The 8,131-nt window shown below is 40.9% G+C and overlaps 1 protein-coding gene across 4 annotated transcripts in view; it reads left to right on the top strand.

Moving 5' to 3' along the window:
• The first annotated feature begins 325 nt into the window (after positions 1-325).
• CCNB1IP1 (cyclin B1 interacting protein 1) overlaps positions 326-8,131 on the top strand; it is a 34,891-nt gene continuing 27,085 nt past the window's right edge. The window contains exon 1 of one of the 4 annotated variants that reach the window (XM_085871029.1): positions 326-399. The gene's annotated coding sequence lies outside the window, so the exon portion shown is untranslated. The other 3 variants (XM_085871030.1, XM_085871027.1, XM_085871028.1) reach the window with 3 other exon arrangements.

The following is an 8,131-nucleotide window of genomic DNA, read 5'->3' as shown; positions in this document are numbered from 1 at the left end:
CGTCTGTCCGTGTGTCTGTCCCAGCTTCAAACGGAAACTCTCCTCGGAGAGAAAACAATATTCAACCAAAGTTCATTTAAATTAATCCAAATTCTCAGGAAAATCATGATGTTTTCAATCTGACCGAAAAAAAAAATTGAACCTGGGAGGTGTATAAGTTATCAGACCGCTGCTTTGATCGCTCCCTAATTTTCTTTAATTAGCTGTTAAGAAATACGCTACGATCTATTTGCCGTTAAGAAATATGATTTTGAAATTTCACAATACTCCACACAGTACGGTATATTTAATTGGCTGATGTTGTCAGTCAGTCTGTCCGCCCCACGCTGGAACCCGGAAATGCTTCTCGGAGACGACATTTTAAATTGTGTAAAAGTCGCTTAAATTTAATCCACACCGGTGAGATTTTTTTTTTTATTATTCCTGGTATTTTTACCACGTGATTCCAGATATTGCCGTATACTTCATTCAGCAAATAATTGACTTGCAAAATTCACCCGAAGTGTGGATAAACAGTAAACTGCCGCGTTTAGCCGTTAATCCGTGAATTCCTCGAGAACCCTTCGTTGTGTAGTCGGTGAGTTATACTGTACGGATAATCCAACGAGTTGTGTTATATTCGACCTGACGTCTTAACACGCCGATGATTAATGAGGCGGTGTATAACAGTTAATACAGAGATCAAATTATTTATTTATGTTTTTTTTTTCTTTTTAATATATTTAATTTCTTTTGGTTAAAAGACGTCATTGAAGTTCACGTGAGGCGGTGAATTCGATGAGAACCTTCGTATTTGATCGGATTCCACTCGTCTTTGACCGAGTGTCGGAGCGTCTTTTACCTCAGGTTTTACTTGGTTAAACTCCCCTAACTAGCGGAACCTTCTAACACACACCACACGTCTGCACACATCGGGTAGCTTACCAATTCCGTAATTACTAACACCCGAGTAAACAAGTCATATAACGTCGTCTCCTTTTAAAATGTACGTCTTTAACTCAAATTCCTCCTTTATTGAGTGTCCTGACATTTCTGGTTTGATTTATTAAAAAAAAAAAAGATCGTTAAAACGTTTTTATTAATGAATTATCTTCATTCACCATAACCTTCAGTTTGAGGCGAAATGTACAAATTATAGTAACTGCTGAATCTGCGAGATCGTCACCGAGTAGTTGTCTCGTCGAGCGCTCGCCAAGCGGCTTAAGCCTAAAAGCAGTCCGATAACTTGATGCTCACCGGCTCCGACGTTTCGACCACCGAGCGTTCTTCCTCTGGGATTGCACAGGTGAGGTTTGCCTGGTGTTGCGTGCACTCCCGGGGGGGGGGGGAGGGGGAGGTATGGCGAAAACTCGTCTGTTTTATTTACAGTCACGTGATCTGCCGCCACCCTCTTTGGAAGAAACAAACGGCAGGCACAAGATAACAGGGTGTGTTCCGTTAGCAAGCAGCTTACGGCTCGCTTCGATTCAAATCGATCGAGGAAGCAGTCTGACGGAACGGAGTGCTCGGCACCGCTGAACGACATGGCGGTCTCCATGGAAATGTTGCGATTGTGGTACTCGGGCAAATGGTCGCCGGGGCAGTGCCCACTATTTTCGTTGTGTCTGTGTGTCTGTCTGTTGGCTGCTCTTAGAGCACCCTTATTATGGACATTTCCATCTGTCTGTCTGTCCGCGAAACTTTGGCCAAGCCTCGGGGCTAAACCACTCAATCGATTCCAATGAAATTTGGTAGGTCGGACCAATATTTCTGGGAATCGTGTGCTTTCGAATATGGGACCCTGGGCCCTAGCAACGGCATAGCAACGGCCCTTTAAAGTGGTCAAAAAATCTAAAAATTAAAAAAAAAACAATCGAAGCTTAGAGTTCTGTGCGCAATCTCTCTCGCTCCCTTCATGCCAATTTGCAGCCCTAACAAAAAATATTTGTCGGAGGAGATAGGATTTGGGCGAGTACATGTCGAACATTTCAGAAACGGTTAATTGTGAATATCTCTAAGAGAAAGAGTCTGATTTTGATGAAACTTGGGTGAAGTGTGTACAATGTGGCGAGCATGTACACATAAATAAATGGTTGCTATGCACACCTCCGTTGCTTAGCAACAGCTAAAATACTTTATCGTACATCGTACACTTATTGTGGACTGTACAAAAAAAATCAATACCTCCGAAACTGGACCTCTGAGGGACCTGTTTTTTTTGTGCCCAAGGAGAATGCCTTACAGCATCATATAAAAAAATAAAATCTTTAGCGAATAGATAAATGGAATTACCAGGACTGACATTTGTTAGAGTCTCTTTGGAAACATGCCTGAAATTTCACAAGGTGGGTTTCTGGGCGCAAACTAAGAGGGCTGTGATAATCATATTTATTGTGCTAAATTGATTGATAGCACGTACATGAATATCGGCTCGTCGCGTCGGCCAGCTTTCCATCTAGAGCGAGCAGCCATGTCGCCTTCCGGCTTGTCTGTCTGTTTGTGACTCTCTCCAGAGCATAGCTCCGTGACGTTTGATGCGATCTTGATGAAACTTGGACACAAGCTAGATATCATGGTGTAGTTGTGTCTTTTTGTATGAGGGGCGTCCCACGCCCCTTGTAGGCGGAGCCCCGCTCACTTGAACTTTTTATTTATTTATATTTTTTCTCGCAATTTCATTTCCTAGAAGCTGTGCGTAATGTCCATAAGTACAAGACATAAAAAAATCCGATTTGATTTGGTCAATTTTGACGGAAGACAGAGGTTTTTATAGGAGGGCTTCCTCAAAAGTTTCCACTAACTCAATTGTACCTATCGTGGCATTGTTCAATAATGTACCGCGAACCATCATCGCCTCCCGGATAGTTTTCAGTTTTACTCGCTCCTCTCTTGTGACAACAACTTCTCAAACGAATTTATTCTGTTCACAGCGGCAGCAGAGTACGAGGAAGAGTAATCGAGAGATAAATAAACGCGGAGCCCCATGCCGAGAGCTCATCAATGGACCTTCCACTCCACATTTTTGGGAGAGGGAACGAGGGGCTTTTCGTTTCGAAGATCGAATCGAAGAATTGGGATGACAAGGCGAAGCGAAACAATAAAAATTTGAAAAGTACATTTCAAAATCATCCTCTGTGACAGGAGAATTGAAGAAATGGCCGCCAATCGTTTTGAATCTGACGACTGCAGCCATTTTGCGAGCATGTGGGTGCATTCCATTAGCATACGGCTTCCTTACCACTTGCCAAGCACCTCCCTTGATCGCTTGCTCCTCTCGCAAAGTGGTTACTGCGGAACGGCTGACTTGGCAAGCATTAACAAGCCACTTGCTAATGGATCATACCCCCTGTTGTACACTGTAGTGATGGGCGATTTGAAGAATTTTAGAATGGATTCGATTCCGAATACTATTTTCTCATAAGATGGAATCGAGTACGAGTCCGAGTACTCCTTTTCCTTTTTATTTGGTTTTAGGTGTTGGGGGAACTATTACATTTCATATGCAACGTGCCACAAACAGCAGCATGCAGATTCCAATCGCTGTCAAGCAAGTGTCTCGTGAGAGTGATGTGCACCTGGGGTTTGGCAACATGCCCAGATGTGTTGTTGTGAGGGCAATGGAAGTAGCAGCACGAATCTTCCGAGCAAGCTCTCACCCGGTTTCTCGATACACTTCAGGAAGCATAGCTTATTTCGCATGATCGAGTAACAAGTTGGGAGGTCTTTGAAAGCAGAGTCTTCAGCAATAGATACAGGCTGTGCATGTCCCTCACGATCATGTTTATCAGCATCTGGTTCATCATGCGATCTTATCGATCAGGGAATCGGCGCCATACTTGGATAATTTAGAGATTTTGCAGAACATGCTTTGAAAGGTTGATTGTGAACTTATTCCCATTCCAGATTTTTGGTTTCTTCGATTTCGCATTTCAACCGTCTGTCGTTACCTCCATCGCCGGAGCTAGATGGAAGTTATGTTTTCACCCCTGTCTTTCTGTCTATCTGTCTGTCTGTGAGCAGGATATCTCAAAAAGTTGCAGACGGATTTGGACGAAATTTGGTGAGCAGGTTGGGTATGTGACAAGGACGAACTGATTAGGTTTTGGTGAAGATCTGGGTCTGGATCCGGCTACGAGAATGTTTTAAGTGATTCTTCACCATTGAGAGATAGCGCCATAAACGATATACAGCATGATAACTCAGAAAGTTGTGGACGGATTCTGACGAAACTAGGTGGATGAATTGGTTAGGTGACAAGAAAAGCTGGTTAGATTTTGGTTAAAGTCTGGATCCATATCCGGCCTTTCAGTGGGATACAAAATGTAAACCGTTCAGCCTGGCAGATTAATTTTATTTATTTGTATGCAGCCTGTGGCTGCTTGGTTGCATCATTTTCTGGGGGCACAGGTATGCTGCTGATGTAATGCCCCTGTTACCAGTACACTCGCACTCATTTTACTGACCTCATAATGACCTCGGAAGAATGACAGACTGAGTCAGCCGTACCTGGTGTTAATTTTGCAGCCTGACAGGGGCGTGAACTCAAGACTAGGATTTCAAGCCAACCACCTAACCATTAAGCCAACACCAGGCCCAGCCTGGCACATGTATGCTTTCTGCTGAGTGCTATTCTATCTCTCCTCTGTTTTCATTCTCTTCCATGGGCCTCGACCTTGTATACAAAAATATCACAAAAGGATAATAAATTGGTGCTGCACAATGAGCTCAAATGATAAATGATAGCAGGGAACGTTAAATACTATGATGAAGCAAACAATAAAACAAAGAAGCGAAATGGAACAAATCTTCCATAAAGATGATTCCCCCCCCCCCCGGGGGCGGAGGCCCCCATCTCCACAAACTAGAAAGGTTCTGGAAAGGAATTTCTGAAGATCAAAAAAAAGATAACAAGGAAGTTGATTGGATTAAAATAAAATATAAAACAAGATATCGAGGAAATGCCTTGAGTTATAGTTAATGAATGATAATCTTAAAACAACGAACAAAAATGCCAGATTTTGTTCTGGTCCAGATAGGGTATTAGCAGATTTCTAGCGACAGCAACTATATGATCGCCACAAGAATTACGTTCAGGTCAGGTATTTCATTAACCTATTCGAGGAGAAAAGGCAATGGACAATGGATAAACCTTCCTAATCTCAAAATCTGAAGAAAGGCAAATGTCTCAGAAATATAAACCCCTAACATGGCAACCGGCAACATACAAGCGTTTAACAGGAATCATCGCAGAAGAGACCATTTAACCATTTAACGGAACAAAAATGCCTGCTGGCAGATCAAAAATGATGGAGGAGAAACTGCTGTGGAACAATCGAAGACCTTGGTAAACCTCTTGGTAAACTCAGCAATCATCAAAAACTATAAAAAGAGACATCAAACTTTCTATGTCTACACCTTGGATTGATTACAAGAAGGCATTCAATAGCATCCCACACTTGTGGATCATACAAGGCATGAAACTGTACGATATGAAGAATTGCCCTCATGATAGAAGCAGGACAATGATGGAGCACAACATTGAAACTAAATCACTTGGAAGGAACAAATCAAATTCGAGATCTTAAAATACATCGATGTATCTTCCAAGGAGATAGTCTAGCTCCACCTGCCCCTTCTCTTCTGTTTAGCTTCAGTCCTTAAACAAGATGATCAATGACCATGAAGCACATTGATACCCTCTAACTTACAACAGAAGAAAAAAAAACAATTTCAAGAGGTACACCACACCCCATTTACTCAGATGACAGAAAACGTTTGAGAACTAAGAGAAGCACTAAATGTGATAACACAGTACTCCAAAGACATTGGAATTGAATTTGGACTCGACGAATGTGCCAAATGTACTTTCAAAGTCGGCAAAGCAGCAAAAATAAACAAGATAAAAATTGATTTAAAAACAAATGAGCTAGAAAATGAAGCCCCATATAAATACCGAGGGGGGAGCTTTGACTCCAACAAATGCACAAGACAATTGCCATGGAACACCTTTGTAGAACGCACATCAGAACACAGATAATCCTGAAACCATATATCTCTCCAACACACAAATTCAAAATTATGAACCAGTGAGAAGTGCCAGTGTTCCAATATAGTTGTCGTACAGTACAATGGCCACAATTGGAAATGAATGAGCTGGATACCAAAACAAGAAAACGGGTTAATATGCATAAAGTGTTATAGAAAACCATTTCACCCTGAGAATCTGCCCACTGAGATGAGAAAGAGGTTGTGGATTCATGGATCTCAATCAGGTGCACAGAACAACGACTCTCGGATTGGCCGCGTAAAAGCTCAACGGATCATTGAACCCAATTTGTGCATGAACACGAAGAATACAAACCAGAAAATCTGTCCATAACTCATATTGCAAAACATTTCCAAGAACGAGTGTAAGAAGATATTCCAACAATGTAAGTTGAAATGAGAACACAGCTCTAACTGGAAGGGCACTCGGTAGAGCACCTACCTCCCCAATGCAATGCCTGATCCAGTAGATAATATCGGGCCCACAAAATGCTGGAAATCTCATGCTATGTACAGTATTGTGTTTGGCCCCATCTCTCAATGGTGAAGAATCGCTTTAAAAATTAAAAAAAATTCTCACATCCGGATCTCGATTCGGATCTTCACCAAAATAGAATAAATTCGTCCTTGTCACACACCCAACCTGTGCACCAAGTTTCAGCTGAATCCTTTCACAACCTTTTTGAGATATCGTACTATATATCGTTTTAACCCAATCTCTCAATGCTGAAGAATGACTTAAAATATTCTAATAGCTGGATCCGGATCTTCACCAAAATTGAATCAGTTCGTCCATGTGTCACACCCAACCTGCCCAACAAATTCCATCCTAATCTGACAATAACTTTTTTGAGATATCCTGCACACAAACAAAGAAACAAATGAAAAATCACTCGTAGAGCGACATTTGGAAAAACAGAACAAAGTAGAACAGCACTTCTTCTTCTTCTTCTTCTTGCATATGGCAGCTTAGCTGCCAGGGTAGCTCTCATTTCTTGGAAGCGCTTTTTTTGTTGTTGACCTTTTGACCTTAAAAAATAATTGGTGGTTGAATGTATTGATGTGATATCCAAATACTTTTCAAATTTGAAGTCAATTGGATGAAAATTGAGGATTTTAGAAATTGTTCCTAAGTTGTTGACCTTTGGGCCTATGTTGACCTTTTGGCATGTGCTGACCTCAAAAATAAATGGTGGTTGTATTCAGTGAACTTTTATGAAAATTCTGTTCAAACTTCAAGTCAATTGGATGAAAATTGACAATTTTAGAAATCTCAGCCAATGCTGACCTCAAATATAGTTGGTGGTTGAGTTCAGTGACCTGATATGCAAATACTCTTCCAATTTAAAGTCAATCGGATGAAAATTGAGGATTATAGAAACTCGAAAAAGTTGTTGACCTTTGGCCTTTGATGTGCTTTTGCCCTTTGACCTCAAAAATAAATATGATTCTGTCGGACTACCAATTGCACCATTTGGTGAAGTTTCGTGAATATCGGTTTAAAATTGTGATCTTTAGGTGATTAAAGGTGAGCAGACAGACAAACAAATGGAAGTGATCAACATACTTGTCAAGAAATTTTTTTAATTTTTTTTGACAAGTAACAGACAGACAGACAAACAGACAGACAGACAAACAGACAGACAGACAGACAGACATAGGTGAAAACATAATCTCCTCTCATCTTTGGTGGCTGAGGTAACAATTGCAAATAAGATAAAGGTAAATTATAAAAGGAAATGTCAACTGTTATAGATCAATATATAATTGGGAGAATGACAGAAGAGCAGGAAAACAACAAAGAGGAAAACAACAAAGAGAAAGCAACAAAGAAAACAACAACAAAGAGAGAGAATAGATTGCGAATAAATCTGAGAGGCAAAACAGATAATCTCAACTACAGACCAGTCAGCTTTCTTCCAATTCACAAGCAAAGTGATCATATCCATAATCGCTGTCAATATCATCTTTCCTCATGTCAAACAGCCTGATCTCTTGATCATCGTTTCAATTCCTTCAATGTCACTCGAGAATTGGCATGTTTGCTTCTTCTCTTTCAGCAATGGTCACAGATCCAAAGTCTCAAACGAGATTTCAGAACTATCTC

The sequence above is a fragment of the Eptatretus burgeri genome, chromosome 2, assembly GCF_056783735.1.
Source record: "Eptatretus burgeri isolate ZD-2024b chromosome 2, Ebu_testis_v1, whole genome shotgun sequence".
Taxonomy (NCBI): Eukaryota; Metazoa; Chordata; class Myxini; order Myxiniformes; family Myxinidae; genus Eptatretus; species Eptatretus burgeri.
Note: the sequence above shows the minus strand (reverse complement) of the source record. Positions and strands in the feature narration are given on the sequence as shown.